Source organism: Peromyscus maniculatus, chromosome 15 (genome assembly GCF_049852395.1).
Source record: "Peromyscus maniculatus bairdii isolate BWxNUB_F1_BW_parent chromosome 15, HU_Pman_BW_mat_3.1, whole genome shotgun sequence".
In the NCBI taxonomy this organism is placed as follows: Eukaryota; Metazoa; Chordata; class Mammalia; order Rodentia; family Cricetidae; genus Peromyscus; species Peromyscus maniculatus.
Genome location: NC_134866.1, coordinates 30,906,404 through 30,924,629, shown reverse-complemented (window position 1 = coordinate 30,924,629; position 18,226 = coordinate 30,906,404).

Here is an 18,226-nt window from a genome sequence, read left to right as displayed (position 1 = left end):
CAAAAAGTGTGAGAAATGTTAGAAACAGCTGGTTGCCTGGACCGTCACCTAAGATTCCTTTGCAATGTTGGGGCATTCATCTTTGGCCTCTAGGTCTAGCATATCTGACAGACTTTTCTGTGAAGCAGGATGTTCTGAAGGGCTGTCCTACCTTGTCTTGGCAAGGTTAGGCAGTCTTTTCTTTTGTGTCTTGCTTGTCCATTTGGACAGCATACTGTCAGCAGTTGAGGTAAGGGCACTTTCTTGCCCAGTGGCTAACTTTTAACACAAAGAAGGTAAACTCCATATGGAGTTTCTTCTATGCCCATAATCTTCTCTGAAATAGATTGGTGCTGCCAGGAGCAGACATGTCTCATAGTCGTTAAAAAAAAACCTGAAACTTATTTTATTAAAACATCTTTTTAAAAAAAATTATTTTATTTATTTATTTATTTTTATTTTCTGGAGCTGAGGACCAAACCCAGGGCCTTGAGCTTGCTAGGCTAGTGCTCTACCACTGAGCTAAATCCCCAACCCCTTATTAAAACATCTTAAATGCCATATTCTGTAGACCTCTGAAGTGTTTGAAAACAACCTGTCTAATTAAAATATATCTCTGTTTGACCTTGAAAACATACCTAACATGACTACAAGTTTGATTGTAATGACTAACTACCAACTTGCATTTCTTTATATTTTTATATTTATTTCTTTATACTCTGTCCTCTGATCTTTGGGTAAGTTTTATTACCTAGATTACAAACAATATATCACCACAGTGGTTGATTAGTACTTGGTCATCTTTCATTCTTTCTAATGTGATGTCTGGTACAATAGATGCTGGAAAGTTGGGAAACCTTATGTTCCCACTTACTTATAATGAGGTTTCTCCATACTCAATAAGGGTTACTATTAATGAGATGTATTGTGTGGGTTTTATGCAGTGATGGTTACTTTATGTGCTTTTGGCTATGTTATACCTTCAACTATATTTACAGATTTTTGTCTTCAGGAATTTCCACTTATTTGGAGGTAACTGCAGGGCATCAGTGACAGTTGCATGTTCCAATGTCTTGTCACTTGTTTGAGAGCATTAAGAATCAGAGACAGGTCTTCCTCTTTCTCATCCCTACCTCTAACTTTTCTTCTTCTTCTTCTTCTTCTTCTTCTTCTTCTTCTTCTTCTTCTTCTTCTTCTTCTCCTCCTCCTCCTCCTCCTCCTCCTCCTCCTCCTCCTCCTCCTCCTCCTCCTCCTTCTTCTTCTCCCCCTCTTTTTCTTCCCCCTCCTCTTTTTCTTCTGTTCCTCCTCCTCCCCTTCATCTTCCCCCTCCTCCTTGTTCTGAGACAAGGTCCAGGTTATAGTAGATTTCATGAGTTTCCAGTCCCAGTCTTCTGAGTGCCAGGAGGATAGTGTATGCCAGTACTCCTGGAAGAGGCTTCTCGACTGGTATGTTCTTGCCACTCTTTGGGCTTGAATGGCCAGCCCCACGATGACTGTTGACAGAAGAGGAAGAGGGTCCACGATCCCTGTATCTGCTCCAAGACCTACCTCAAGTGATCTAATGTCACACCAGGCCCCATCTACTGAAAGTTCTGTTGCCTCACAATAGTGCCAGAGGCTGGCAATCAAATCTTTAACCTAAAGAACCTTTAGGGGACCCTTTTGATCCTAACTATGGCAGTCCTCTTTTAAAACTGCTGTCTCTTCTAAGACCCTGAACCGGTGCTCATTAATCCTTCCCTTGAGGGTGTGTGTGTGTGTGGGTGCTCCAGGTTCCTCCATCCTTTGCTTGTAGATGTAACACTCTTATTACATAAGAAATACAGAGTTAAAAGCCCAAGGGGTCAGAGCAGTAGCTAAGAGCTGAGACCTAAAACCGCCTTGCTGTGGATATCGTTCTATATAAATAAAACACTGATGGCCAGTGACCAGACAGGAAGTATAGGCAGGACAAGGAGAGAGGAGAATTGGGGAAACAGGAAGAAGGAGGGAGAGACACTGCAGCCACCGCCAGGACAAGCAGCATGTGAAGATGCTGGTAAGCCACCAGCCACGTGGCAAGGTATAGATTTATAGAAATGGGTTAATTTAAGATATAAGAACAGTTAGCAAGAAGCCTGCCATGGCCATACAGTTTATAAGTAATATAAGTGTCTGAGTGATTATTTTATACGTGGGTTGTGGGACTGTGGGGCTTGGTGGAACCTGGAGAGAAACTCTCCAGCAACACTACCTTCTTACCCTTCGTGTTGCCGCCGTCCTTCCCCTGAGAAAGAGGCCTACTTCCTGTGTGTCTGTCTTTTTATTGACTTTCTGTTCTGCCTTCTCATTGGTTGTAAACCCAACCACATGACCTCCTTGTCACTGCCTGTCTATACAGACCTCTAGGTCTCTATGGTTGGTATTGAGATTAAAGGCGTGTGTCTCCATGCTGGCGGTGTCCTGATCCCATGACAGAGACCTGCCTGTCATGGGATCAGGATTAAAGGTGTGCACCACCACCGCCTGGCTTCTGCTATGGCTTGCTTTTAGCTCTGACCCCCAGGCAACTTTATTTATTAACATACAAATAAAATCACATTTCAGTACAAATGAAATACCAGCATATTTGCTATGTGTATAAACTCCCGGGTTTGGCTGTGCTGCAGATACCTGCTCTCTCCCCAGGTTTTTACTAGGAAGAAAACAAAATGGTATCTAAAGCAGGTCTTTAGGACTCCATTTTTTAGGCCCCTGACCTGTGATAACAGTGGGTAATTTCTCGCTTACTTGCTAGAGACACACAAAGCTCTCACCTACAAAGCCCAACTGACAGTCTGGTCTCCTGCGGCCACCGACTCCCTTGGCCTTGTTTATGCTACAATACCTCTTAGAAAGAGCAGTTCTGAGATTTGGAGGGAGGTAAGCACAAATTCCAGTGCCCGGGTCACTCCCTCTGTTGAAAGATAGGAGGAATACTTTGATTTGTTTTACTGCACTGTCTCAGCCTAGATTAATGCAGATGTTAATCAAATCGTGTTCAGTAAATTCTGTGAAGCCCTGGAATTTGTTACTTAAATATGACTTTTAGTTAGGCTCTGACTTCTCCACTCATTGACTTACTGGAATGTAGTTTCTTCATTATCATCTATTCAATAGCCTAAAGGCAGCATCAACACAAAATAGCTATGTGTTTCTCCTTTCCGATCCTTATCCAGGAATGTACCTTCTCCAGTCTTGCCTCAGAAACAGCCAGTGTAAGGACTTCAGATGAATCATCAAGCTGTGGCAAGTATACCTTGATATAGACTTGGAGTGTCCCTCCCATGTCCATGGAGTTTTCAGCTTCTAAGCTTTCAGTCACCAGTATCTGCATGTCTTCCCAAGGGATCCGCTTTCCACTTTCCAGATAAAACTGTGGAGAACCATGTATTTCAATGACAGTGACTCGGAGTGCAAAGAGGAATGGACTTTCTGCTTCCTCTCTGCAACAATCCAGAATTGTCGCTCTTGTATACATGTTAAAAGTTTTACACTTCATGCATAAATACCCCCAAGTCCTTCATTTCATAACTGGGGCTCTTCTGAGATGCTTTGCATTATGCCCAATGGTTTCTGTCTAAAAGGATTGAACTCCAGCTCTCACTGAGGCAGCTGACCCAAGAGTTCCTCTTCTATTGTCTATGTCCCTGTGCCTTCTTTGCATTCTTTCTTTCTTTTTATCTTTTTCTTTTTCTTTGTTTTCTTCTTTTTTTTGTATTGTCTCCCCTTCTGAAATAAATACTCAAATGCATCTCCAGTCAGTTTAGGGGAAAACTCCACTCATGGCCTAATGTGTTTCTTGTTCCTTAAGTCTTTACATGAGTTCCTGGAAGTTCAGCCATATCACCGACTTCCCCACCTGAATGCCTGCTTGGTGAGGGTATGGCACACACCACATGATGAGACCAGGAAGCATGTGAAGCTTTCTTAGCAAGACACCATCCATCTTTGCCTTCCCTATTCTAAACCAGGAGCCACTTCTCCCACTGTCCTTCACCTCGCTAGGGTCTGGAATTTCTGAGCTGCATTCTGAAGACTGAAAATAAACACAGACGCTCTCTCAGTGACTCTCAAAAGAAAGAGGTCCAGTGTCCTAGTGGATAAATTCAATGGATACAGGGTAGATGAAGAGGGCAAAGAACAAGTACGGATCAAAGCAAAGCAGGCGTGGAAGACAATAGCTCAAAGAGGAAGATGGGATCTAGCTTTCACTTTTACTGAGTTTTTGTGCTGACTATATATGTGTGATTGGGGGAGCTTAGGCTAGAACAAAGTAGAGTGGCCTGTGTGGATGACAGTGTCATAATGAGGCTCAGAAGATGGCTTAGAAGTTAGGAGTGTATACTGGCGTCCGAACATGGGGCTAAAGAAAAAAAGGGCTAAAGAAAAAAAGGGGGAAAAAAAAAAAGGGACTAAAGAAAAAGGACAAATGAACAGGGATAAAGGCCGGTGTTATGAAAAAAAAAAAAACTAAAGACAAAGTCCCTTAACCAAGAGGCGCTCCAATAAAGTGTGATCTGAGAAGAATCCTCGAGTGGTGGTAAAGAGGATTCAGGACTCAACACTCGGAGCGGTGACGTCGGTAAGTTCTCCAGGAACGGTGACGTTGGTATTAAAGAGAAAGTAAAAAGTAATATAAAAAATAAGCCATGTAAAGATGGATATCACACAGAGAGTTTGGATTATATTGTCTTTGGGATTTTTAACTGCAGAAAAACATTTGATCGTAAAAGATGTTGAGTTAAACCAATATGTATATATTAAAGATATCTTGACTTTAAAATTTGGATATAAGGATGTGTTACTTTGGAAAGGAGACTCTGCTTTTGTCTCTACAGAAAGCCAGAGGCTATGGATTTGTTCCAGATTAAGATACATCAGGTTTGACCAGCCAAGACCACCTGAAAGGTCTCCGATGACACCATGGCCCAGATGATCCAACATCCAGAATCGTTTCAAGGCAACTGGCTCAGATGATATGGTCTCACGGACTACTCCATGATCCTAAAATTTTCTTTGCATCCCCAAAGATACAGCGCCCCCCTCCAGCAGGAAGTAGTTAAGAGAAGCTACGCCCAAATTCCCAAATATACCAAGCTGGCTTTGGAGATGTGTAAAAGTTAAAACCTTCCTTTTTAAAAAAAAAAGAAAGGGGAAGTGCTGTGGGATGTTCTGTATGTCCTGTGGGAGCCCATTCTCAGGTTCTTTGTGGCGTTACCCAGCAGGTCCGTATAGAGGATGATTAGGACCATGGGCCTGAGTGCAGGTGTTTGAGATGGTCTGCACTTGGCTGTGCTGGGGGATGGTCTGTATGTCAAGTTGCTCTGATTGGTTAATAAATAAAACCTGATCGGCCGTGGCTAGGCAGGAAAGATAGGCGGGACTAACAGAGAGGAGAAATAAAAGGACAGAAAGGCAGAAGGAGACGCTGCAGCCGCCGCCATGACCAGAGACATTGCAGCCGCCGCCATGACCAGCAGCATGTGAAGACGCCAGAAAGCCACCAGCCACATGGCAAGGTATAGATGTATGGAAATGGATCAATTTAAGATAAAAGCACAGTTAGCAAGATAAGGACAGTTAGCAGGAAGCCTGCCACGACCATACAGTTTGTAAGCAATATAAGTGTCTGTGTTTATTTGGTTGGGTCTGAGCAGCTGTGGGACTGGCGGGTGACAAAGATTTGTCCTGACTGTGGGCAAGGCGAAAAAATCAAGCAACAGTATACTGCTCTTGGAGAAGACCCAAAGTTGTTCCCGGCACTCATGTCAGATGGCTCAGAACTGCCTATAACTCCAGCTTCAGGGAACCTGATGCGTCTGGCCTCCTCAGGTACCTGTATTCACCCCTAACACACAATTAAAAATAATAAAATCAGTATTTTTTTAAAGATTTATTTATTTATTATGTATACAGTATGCCTGCAGGTCAGAAGAGGGCACCAGATCTCATTATGGATGGTTGTGAGCCACCATGTGTTTGCTAGGAATTGAACTCAGGACCTCTGGAAGAACAGCCAGTGTCTTAACCGCTGAGACATCTCTCCAGCACCCCCCCCACCAGTATTTTTAAAAAAGAAAATGAAAATGTCATAATGAAACTCATTCTTATGTATGCTAACCTAAAGAAAAAAATTAAAAATTTACTTTGATTTCCTTATAAAAAAATTATGTCACTATAGTCAGTAAGATTCTTGTAGCCAGGTATGGTGGCACACCCTTTAATCTCAGCACTGGGGAGGCAGAGACAGGTGGGTCTCTTAAGTTCAAGGCCACCCCAGTTTATAGAGTGAGTTCTGGGACAGTCAGGGCTACACAGAGAAACTCTTTGTCTCAAAAAAAAAAAAAACAAGGAGAAGAAGGAGAGGAAGGAGGAGGAGGAGGAGGAGGAGGAGGAGGAGGAGGAGGAGGAGGAGGAGGAGGAGGAGGAGGAGGAGGAGAAGAAGAAGAAGAAGAAGAAGAAGAAGAAGAAGAAGAAGAAGAAGAAGAAGAAGAAGAAGAAGAAGAAGAAGAAGAAGGGGGCTGGGCGGTGGTGGCACACGCCTTTAATCCCAGCACTCGGGAGGCAGAGCCAGGCGGATCTCTGTGAGTCCGAGGCCAGCCTGGTCTCCAAAGCAAGTTCCAGGAAAGGTGCAAAGCTTTGAGAAACCCTGTCTGGGGGTGGGGGTGGGGGAAGAGGAGGAGGAGAAGGGAGGAGGTCTTCTCCCTAGTTTCTGTACCCACAATGTTCTTGTATCCCTGACTCTAACCAAGAGCTCATAATCTATATCAGGGAATGAAAATGGAGGATCGACAGCATCGTAATGCATTAATTCGAGTACTGTGCAACCATATGAGTAAGACAGAGCACCTGGTCCTTTCTTCTGCAGGTGACAGAGCAAGCATGTTCTGACAAACGAACAGAAGGGTACAAACAGGGGTGCAGCAGGGACGTTATCTCAGGCAGAAGGATTGTGTCTTCTACTCAAGTTGTGCTTCTGGGGACCTTCCTTTTTAGGCCAGTCAGTCTTGTGAGGCTTGACAAGACTTGAGCTGACTTCCTTGACAGCTACTGAGGAAAAGGAATTTATTTGAGAGGTTAGTATTATATTTTTTTAGAGATTGATGTTATATTTAGGAAGTGATCTCCTATGCCAATGCATTCAAGACTACTTCCTACTTTCTCTTCTAGCAGGTTCAGAGTAGCTGGATTTTTGTTGAGGTCCTTGATCCACTTGGACTTAAGTATTGTGCACGGTGACAGATATGGATCTATTTGCAGCCTTCTACACGTTGATATCCAGTTATGCCAGCACCATTTGTTGAAGATGCTTTCTCTTTTCCATTGTACACTTTTGGCTTCTTTGTCAAAAATTATATGTTCATAGGTGTGTGGGTTAATGTCAGGGTCTTCAATTCGATTCCATTGGTCCACATGTCGGTTTTTATGACAATACCAAGTTGTTTTTATTACTATAGCTCTATAGTAGAGCTTGAAGTCAGGGATTGTGATGCCTCCAGAGGTTGTTTTATTGTACAGGATTCTTTTGGCTATCCTGGGTTTTTTGTTTTTCCATATGAAGTTGAGTATTATTCTTTCCAGGTCTGTGAAGAATTGTGTTGGTATTTTGATGGAGATTGCATTGAATCTGTAGATTGCTTTTGGTAAAATTGCCATTTTTACTATGTTGGTCTTGCCTATCCATGAGCATGGGAGATCTTTCCATTTTCTGACATCTTCTTCAATTTCTTTTTTCAGGGACTTAAAGTTCTTATCATATAGGTCCTTCGCTTACTTGGTTAGTGTTACCCCCAAGGTATTTTATGTCATTTGTGGCTATTTGTTTACTTTTGGCTGGGTGTGGTGGCACACGCCTTTAATCCCAGCACTTGGGAGGCAGAGGCAGAGGAAGATGTGTTTCTGAGAGCTCAAGGCCAGCCTGGTCTACTTAGTAAGTTCTAGGAACAGCCAGAGCTACGCAGTGAGACCAAACAAAACAAACAAAAACAAAAAAGTAAAGTAAACTCATGTTTGATAAACCAATGTGTTCTGTCCAGTTAGGGTTATCATTGCTGTGATGAAACACCATGCCCAAAGCAACTTGGGAAGCAAAGGATTTATTTGGCTTATGCTTCCATAACATTGTTTATCACTGAAGGAAGTTCAGTGCATCATTCGTCAGGACCAGAACTCAAGCAGAGTAGGATCCTGGAGGCAAGAGCTGATGCAGAGGCCATGAGGGGGTACTGCTTACTGGCTTGCTCCTCATGGCTTGCTCAGCCTGCTTTCTTATAGAACCCAGGACCACCAGCCAGGGGTGGCACCACCCACAATGGGCTGGGCTCTCCCACATCACTAATTCAGAAAACGTCCAACAGGCTTATTGTGTACAGCCAGGTCTTATGGAGACATTTCCTCGATGGAGGCTACCTCCTCTACAATGACTCTAGCTGGTGTCAAGTTGACATAAAAAAAACAAAACAGCTGCACATTGCTTATTGGTAACTTCCAAAAAAAAATGACATTTATTTCTCATGAATTAGCACTTCGATGGATGAGCTACATCATTTGAAATTTTACCCACAGGAAACATTAATGAGGCTCAAAGCACAAACACAAAATCAGTTGGGGTGTGTGTGTGTGTGTGTGTGTGTGTTGCTTTTTGAGTAAAGGGAAGAATGGCAAGAGTTCAGATTTCAAAAGCAATTATCAAACACGTTTGGGCAAGGTGCGAATTCAGGTATGACTTCATTAAAAGGAGAGACAGGAAAACACATCAGTAGAGTATAAAGGAAAACATCTTTTAATGCATTATTGCCCTGATATGAAGATGCTAAGGAGTTGTGAGTAGGACTACAAGCTAACCTTAGATTGGTGACTCTTCATTTTTTTTATGGAAATGTTTGAAACAATTAAACAGCATTTTTTCATTGTCTTTATTATTAACTTTTTATTATAAAATAATTAATTTTAATAATAATTATTATTATTATAGTTTCCCTGGGATATCTGCATATAGGTTAGATACTCTGAAGAACACCACCAGTGCATGTGTAACTCTGCTCAGTTCTGCCATGCGTTAAGAGCCCGAGGAGTATGCTAAATTCTGCGTTACTGTAAATGCTAAGTCCTGGTAACGGTATGCTTCTCCATGATGTCAGGAGCCCCATCCTGTTGTTCTAAAGTCATTGACACTCATTCTACCCCGGGTGAAAACTGTTATTTCAGCAGCTCCTGGTGATCAATTTATTATAAAATGAATAAGGCTTCAGTTCTAGATCCTTTATATGTGTTATACATTTGAGTAGGCAGTGTGCTTTATGGGGGTCAGACTGCAGGGGGTGGAGTTTTTCTTTTACCCTTTGGCAGTCTGGTTAAATCTATAGAACAGTCTAGGAAATAGTTTCAAAATAGAAGGTTTACAAAGAGTACCACATATATATTAAAGTCAATTATAAAATATTTAAATTCGCCAGGCAGTGGTGGCGCACGCCTTTAGTCCCAGCACTCTGGAGGCAGAAGCAGGAGGATCTCTGTGAGTTCAAGGCCAGCCTGGGCTACAGAGTGAGTTCCAGGACAGGCTCCAAAGCTACACAAAGAAACCCTGTCTCGAAAATCAAACAAATAATAAAATAAAATATTTAAATTTGTGATATAGAAGTATACGAATGTTTCTTTGTAATACGTCAATAATACTTAGTGGAGGGCGTAGTACACACCATACTTTTGAAGTAGTAAGGAACATGAGTGACATTTGACATAGTTGCTTTAATTATGACACCAAATGAAAGTGTCATGCTTCTCTTGGTGATGTACTCACAGGTAAAGCAAATATTTCCTTACATGTGACAATAAATAAACTTGTTTATTAACTACATTTATAGTGGAGTAAAAATATTAGAAGTAGCACTTTCTACAGTAGGAGATCTGAGGGGTGCGTTTTTCATAGTCTCTTTAGTGGTTTTTTTTTTTTTTTTCTAATTAAAGAGTCCCTTCTGTGATGATCAGTGATGTGGAAGTCAAATAAATCCTTCCCTTCACAAGTTGTTTTGGTTATGGTGTTTTGTCATAGCAATGATAACCCTAACCAGGCCTGGGGTGCAGGTGTGCGTGTGTGGAGGTCAGAGGATGGATTGCAGGAGCTGATTCTGTCCTCCCACCACGTAAGTCTGGAAAACCAAGCTTGGATGGACAGGCTTGGTGGCAGACACCTTTACCTGCTCAGCCATCTTAGTTACTTAAATACTATTGCTAACAAAAGACACATGATCAAATGGAACACTCAGAATAAGTATCGTGTTTAGGCCAATAATTTACATTTTGTTGTTGTTGTTTTTTCGAGATGGGGTTTCTCTGTGTAGTTTTAGTGCCTGTCCTGGATCTCGCTCTGTAGACCAGGCTGGCCTCGAACTCACAGAGATCCGCCTGCCTCTGCCTCCCAAATGCTGGGATTAAAGGCGTGCACCACCACCGCTCAGCTAATAATTTACAATTTATAACTACCTAAATTTAGATCTTTTTAGGTGAGTTGAAGGGACCAGAAACAATAGCAGTCAGATGTGGGAAACATGTTAACACACCCGAGCTAATTTTTTATTATACACATGGTGGTTTCCTGAATACTTGATTGTAAGTGCCTTCCAGATCATGTTTGGGGAAAAAAAAGACTGGGGAGGCAGAGGCAGGCAGATCTCTGTGAGTTCAAGGCCAGCCTGATCTACAAAGCTAGTTCCAGGACAGGGCTGTTACACAGAGAAATCCTGTCTTGAAAAATAAAAGCAAACAACAACAACAAACCAAATAATTGGAATTATATATGTTAGTGGCTTTCTCTCTCCCCTCAATTGGTGAAGTTTAGACTGGACAATGGTTCCCAAGCAACCCTTCCCATTTAGAACATTTTGTAAATAGGACATCTCTTTCCACACTAGTCTCTAGTTAGACACCTGTGCCGCCTCCTCCACCTTGTGTGTGTCAGTTCCTCTGGAGGGAGGGGTTGTACTCGACTCTTCTTTCACTCTCTCTCTTCTACTCCCGTCCCTGGAGAAGTCACGGGTATACCAATATTAGTCAAAGAAATGGTGTGTGTGTATTTAATGTGGGAGCTGTGCAAATACCCCAGTTGAATGTCACTGATCTGGCTAAATCTGAAATCATATTTTTTTCATTTTCTTTACTCATACACAGATAGAAGACTTTACTAGTCATTACCTAACTCCACCAGAGAAACTATAGTTGCCACTGTTCTTACAGGCTGGAATGTTTCTAAGCTTCCTAACACTCAAGTCTGAATGTAGCATTTTGCTATATCCTTCTGGGAAGTCTAGCTTCTAGGAGCCATTTGGAGAATATATTGTGGCTATGAGGGATACTTCTTTTCCAGGTAGTGACAGTATTTGTAATACAATTACTAAAGAGTCCTGAGATGGTTATATTATTTGTTTATTCATTCATTTATTATTGTCGTATGTATGTTCATGATGTGGGTATGGGTGCATGTATCCATTTAGTTGTTTCACTGGCCCTGGGCTATCACCCTTCTTGTCAAAAAACAGAAACAAAGGCAAAAAAAAAAAAAACCAACCCACCTTTTAAAAAAGGAATAGGGAATGCATGCTAAGGCACAAACTTGACTAATAACATTACAGCTAAGCAGTCAGAGAAAACCCACGACTCTCTTTCTCTTGAGTGTCCCCTGGTTTTTTTGTTTGTTTGTTTGTTTGTTTGTTTTGTTTTTTGGTTGATTTTTTGGTTGATTTGCTTTTGTAAGTCAAAGCAATTGCAGTCTCCAAGATTAACATATATGCTATGCCCAGATAGTGTATTTTAATGAACCGTCTCTCACAGTAAGCAAAATTATTAATTTGGGATCACATAATAATGAAAGGTATGTAGATGCTAAAATCACACGCATTTCCCAGCCTTTGTTCCTTTTCTTATTCTTCATAGTGAATATTGCCTATTATTCCCACGGGCCTGTTGAGATCATCTCTAGCCTTCAAGTCGGTATCAAGTATATTCATTTTCTGTGGAGTGCTTTTCATTATAGCATCAATGTTTAAACGTTTTAATTTATTGTTGTTGTATGTGTTGGGGTGGGTTCTGGGGATCAAACTCAGGTCATCTGGCTTGTGCAGCGCTGTTACCTGCTGAGCCATGTCGCTTACCACACAGACAGGCTGTAAAATGAAAAACATGTACGTACATTGGAAGTGAAGATGAGCTGAGATAAGCAAATAGGAAGCCAGCACGGCACAGACAGACCAGCGGAGAGTGCTTGAAAGGGAATAGCCTACAGCATGCATGTTTGATGTTGCTGCACTGAGAATACATAGTTAGAATCCAGCAACCTCTGCTTCCTTCACTTCTACCATCCAAGTTCCACTGTTTCCCATTTTATTAGGGAGACTGGGGCTGGGCTGAGTTGTATTTCATCATATTAGTCCTGAAAATTGTTACGGGCTCCCGTTTCTAAGGGCACAAAAGGAAGTCATTTAGGTCTGTTTCAAAGTTTAGATTAACTTTGAAATGACTGCCAGCCAGGCTGATAACTCTCTTGTTCAAGTGATAAAAATCTCACTCTCATTAGCTGTATTAATCTGTTAGTTGATACAAGGAGTTTCCTTTTCTGCCAGTAACTGCTAGTAGCTATAAGGTGAATATATTCTCTCCATTTTTTGTAATATTTTGTAATATAACTCTCTAGTTTCATTAGGTGACATTTTTGCATTGTCAGAAAGGTCTGAAATATCTTGAATTATCGGAAATACCTTTGATAAATATTATTGCCCTGTAAGGACAGTCCTGTTTGGCTATGGCTGGAATCTGCGATATCCCCTATTCTAGGCTCATGTTTTGAACAATCAGCCCCAACTTCTGACACTGCTTTGAAGGCTGTGGAGCCTTTAGAAGGCTAGATGGTTGAAGCAGATCATGAGTGACAGGCCTCTGATGGTTTTAGCTGCTTCTGTCTGCTGCAGCAGCTGCCTCCATCCTGCCCACCGCCATATCTACAAGCAGCTGTCAGCTCCTGCTGCCATGGCCTGAGGGTCTCCTCCTGACACACTTCTCTGCCATGGTGACTGAGAGTCTTGGAAACCAGGAACCAAAATAAGTCCTTCCTTCCTTCCTTCCTTCCTTCCTTCCTTCCTTCCTTCCTTCCTTCCTTCCTTCCTTCCTTCCTTCCTTCCGTTAGCTAGGTGTGTTGTCATAGTGACAAGAAGATAGATTTTATGGTGGGAACTCCTTAAAATAAATTCATTACTCTTCTTAAAATACAGAATGAATTGAAATTGTTTTAAAGTGTTCTCATTTTCTTTTTCAAGGAATTCAATAAGGTAGTTCAAACTTTTCTATTCCCTTATCCTGACACTTTAAAAATAACCTATTTACATTTTAACTGTTTTAGGGATTTCATCCCATTAAACAACGATAGCATTTTTAATTTTTTGATCATAAAATAGACAGGTTTGCAGTTTTTAAAAATTTTTGGGGTGGGGTGGGGCTGAGATAAGGTCTCTTTACATAACCCTAGCTGTCCTGAAACTTGCTATGTAGCCCAGGCTAGCCTCAGACTCATATAGAGCTGTCTGCCTCTGTCTCCTGAATGCTGGGGTTTAAAGTTGTATACCACTTGGCCTGGCTGTAGTTTTGTTTGTTTGTTTATTTATTTATTCTTATGTGTGTGGGTGTTTTGTCTGCATTGTATCTCTGTGTATTATGTGCATGCCTGGTGCCTGTGGAGACCAGAAGAGGGTGTTGGTTTCCCTGGAACTAGAGTTACAGACAGTTGAGAGCTGCAATATAGTTGCTGGAAATTGAGCCCGGGTCCTCTGAAAGAGCAGCCAGTGTTTTTAACCACTGAGCCATCTCTCCAGTCCCTGATCTGTAGTTTTGATATTTATCCTGCATAAAAATTATGGCATTTATTGTGAACATGGAAATAAATTTCATCTTTGTACTAGCTGGTGTTAGGAAAGACAAATTAACCTTCAGGAAACTTCGCCTTTGAAGAAAAAAAAAATTAAGATGATAGAAGAAGATTTAAAAAACGGTAATCAGTTTCCAAGAGAGAAGATATAACTTAATTTGAGGTTTTGAAATTGTTCCTGATGATGGGGAGGTATATAGATATCACAGGCAAACTGCATTGAAGCTGTGCAAAGTAATATGCTTCCTTACCGTTGAGAATTGTGTGGTGTTTTAAAGCATGTCTACAACTTCTTTGATATAAGCCCCTTCAAAACAGTTGAGCCTAAATTACTTCTCCTGGGGAGTTGGCTGTGCTTAGTGATTTGCTCCTAATGACTGCAATGAAGCAGAAATGGAATAGAAGGTCATACGAGGCACTGCAGCTCCTTCTCCATTCTCTTCCTCGGGTTGCCTGTTCCGGGGGAATCCAGCCACTACCCGGTAGGACAGTCAAGCAACCCCACGAGACACGGAGACTTACTGCCAATAGTAACGAGGAACTGAGGCATCCTCTTAATGGCCTCGTCAGTGTTCATTCTTGGGAACGGAAGCTCCAGGCCCAGTAAGACCTTCACATGATTGTGTCTCTAGCTGATAACTTAATTGGAATCACAAAAGAAATTCTGATTTGCCATCATCAAGCTAATCTGCTCCCAGTTTCCTGGCCTAGACAAAACTGCGATGTGATGATATTGTATTCCCCAAAATATTGTGCACCCTAATAAACTTGTCTGGGGTCAGAGAACAGAACAGCCACTAGGTATAGAGGCCAGAAAATGGTGGCACACACACCTTTAATCCTAGCATTCCAGAGGCAGAGATCCATCTGGATCTCTGATTTCAAAGCCACACTGGAAACAGCCAGGCATGGTGACTCACACCTTTAATCCCAGGAAGTGATGGCAGGAAGCAGAAAGGTAAATAAGGCGTGAAAACCAGGAACTAGCCTGGTTAAGCTTTTAGGCTTTTGAGCAGCAGTTCAGCTGAGATCCATTCTGGATGAGGACACAGAGGCTTCCAGTCTGAGGAAACAGGATCAGCTGAGGAATTGGCGAGGTGAGGAAGCTGTGGCTTGTTCTGTTTCTCTGATCATTCAGTGTTCACCCCAATACCTGGCTCCAGGTTTTTTGTTTTTGTTTTGTTTTGTTTTTTGTTTTTTTGTTTTGTTTTGTTTTGTTTTGTTTTCTAGACAGGGTTTCTCTGTGTAGCTTTGTGCCTTTCCTGGAACTCGCTTTGGAGACCAGGCTGGCCTCGAACTCACAGAGATCCGCCTGCCTCTGCCTCCCGGGTGCTGGGATTAAAGGCGTGCGCCACCACCACCCGGCCTCCAGGTTTGTTTTTATTAATAAAAACAAATGACTCTCTAAGATTCATGCTACACTGTGGAGCAGTAAGTATTGTTTTAAAACACCAAGTTTAGAGAGGGTAGTTTGTTACACAGCAATAACTAACAAATACCAATTCCTCAAGAATTATCTCAAGAAGCTGAGATGATTGCAAGTGTTTTCATGTGAAAGAGATACAGGAAGTTGTCAGGACTGGCAAAACGGCACTTAGGTCACATTTGCAGAATAATACCTCCGTATTCAGCAGCAAGTACAGCAGCAACCTCTGCTGCCATTGGGATGGGGGAAATGATGAGACTGCCTTCCTAACCGCGGATTTCAGTGGACTTTGTGAGGTGACTTAGGGAGACTTTGCCTCTATAATATTGCTGCAATTCCATCGGGTTCCTCTCTAGGTACGGTGAAATACCTGCAGACTCAAGTCTTTTTAATCTTTAGCATCAAGCAAAGCACCGAGGAAAGCTCTTCCGCTTTGTTTCCGCCTTTCAGATCACATAAAATGCAATTCAGTTGGCAGGAAACCAAACTAAAACAAATTGAGATTTGCCTTCAGGACCGTAGTCACGAGGGAAGCAAGGGAATGTTCTTTTCCTTTAACGTAGTGCAACACAGTTTGATCCTTCGGGTGTCTGTTAAATTGAACTTGGTGTGAGGCTAGTTATTCCCACGACGGAGGGGAGAGCTGTCCACGAGTTCTCGCCAGTGTCTGGACGTTCTACGTCTTTCCAGTCTGGTTGGGTCCCGGCATGGACACAAGGCACCGCTGCTTTTTAGTTCTCTCCTTGACCTACAATTTCCCTCACACACATAGGAAGACTGAAGGAACCTCTGTAAGTCTGTGGGGGAGCGTTTTCAATGTGAACCTCTTCTTTTACAAGCACTGTGCTATGAATTCTGTCACTCTGCTCTCCCGGACCCTTGGTTCTACCTCCTTTATTCAGGGAGTCGGGAAGCTCTTCCTGGGTTCCTGCTCCCTGCACTGCAGCCGGGAAATTCTCAGGGTAGCAGGCGGGGGGTGTCACAGGGCTTGCCTCCCTTGCCTCCTGCTCTCAGGGGAGCACCTGTGTCTTTGCTGTTGGAACAGCTGGGAGGATAAGTCTGGTCCTTATTGCTCCATCTTGGCCCCTTGTTGCTGTTTTGTTTTTGTGTTTAAATCCTGCCTGTATCACCCTGCAGGAAAGCGTTCAAACCGAATACAGTGTTATTTCCTGAGTTTTCAATAAGCCATTCTACTGTGTGCAAGGCTGACTGCTTCTAGGGGATAAGATACATGGTCATGTCAGCGACTCTCGCAGGCATCAATTCATCACATGGTTATTTTTCTGTACATATAGCTCTTTGGTCAGTAGTTGAGCAAAGAAGGCATTTAACAAGTCTATGGATGGCAGTATTGGCAGAAACAGGACAAATATGACTGTTGGGAAAAATAACCCATACCCAGAATATACGCTATTTCATTAGGACAATCCGTCTCTCTGGGATGGAAGGCTTTTGATATAGCCAAGCCACTACCAAATGCCAGCTTATATGACTACACTGTAGATTCGTTACTAGTTTCTGCTTTTGGAAGAGTGAGTACTCATCCATGGAAGTAGCCAGATCCGCCTTGCTAAAGGAACATCCCCTCTCCCTCTACAATAATCTGCTCCTAGGCCCACTGAATAGAAACAGGGTAGCTGCAGAAATAGTCTGATTGATAGCCCCAGAACAGTTTTACTCATCTAGCATATTTTTAATAGCCTTGTCTGTAATGATTGATCTCTGATTAGCACCTATAATGGGAACAAATAACTTTACCCTTTGAGACCGTTCTGAGGGTTTTTATTATCTATTTTCTAGTGCTGTATAACAACCACAAATGTAATGGTTCGAGATAACATTTATTTTGATAATGAATTTTCCACATAAGCAGGCCACTCAGGGTTAGCCCATCTCCACTACACTTGGGATAAGTAAAAACTGAGAGCTGGATTATTCTGAAGGTTTGTTTACTCATGTCTAGAGGTTGGTACTGATACATGCCAGGTCTTTAGCTGGGTCTGAGGCTAGACCATCTGTATGTGTCTTTTTCAAATCACTTGGCTTCTTTGTAGCTTAGTTACTAGATGCCACAGGTGGGTGTTCTGTGAGGGCCAGAAGGAAGCTATACCACCCTTTATAGCTTAGAATTCATATGACACCATTTCTTCCATGGTTATGGACTTGCCTAGACTGAAGGAGAAAAATGAAAATCTGACACCTCAGTGGAGGATTGTCAATGTTACATTGTAAAGGGTATGTTGGCATGGTCATCTCTGGAAAATATAAACTGTCCCACCACTCTGCAGGTGGTAGCCCCTATTTTTATTAATTTTTCCATTCTTATTTCTTTCAAGCCCTTGACTGACTGGCCAGATCATTAGTCTTGCCTGTGGACTGAAGTTCATGTAGACTTCTGGGCATTTCTACTTCCAAAAGATGATCAATATTACAGTGCCATTTGTGTGTGCTATTTTCTAGGGCTGTATAACAGCCCCAACTTTAATGCTATGAAGCACAATGAGGCATAGAAATTCAGTGAACAGAACTTTGATCAGTCTATTTATAGAAGGTGCCTACAGGTTCTGAAAACTTTTAACTGTTAAGTGACTCTTTGTGGAATGAGAAATATATGGCAATGTCTTGGGATTAAAGCACAGGGAGTATGTTCTGGTTTGGTTTCTGGTGCTGTGATTAAACCCCATGATCAAAAGCAACTTGGAGAGGAAAGGGTTTATTTCAGCTTACAGGTTACAGTTCATCGTTCAGGAAAGCCAGGGTAGGAACTCAAGGCAGGAGCCTAGAGGCAGAAGCTTGAAGCAAAAACCTCGAAGCGATGCTTATGGGCTCAATCCTCAGCTTACACTCAACTACCTTGTAAAGCCTAGCTAGGCCCACCTGACTAAGGATTG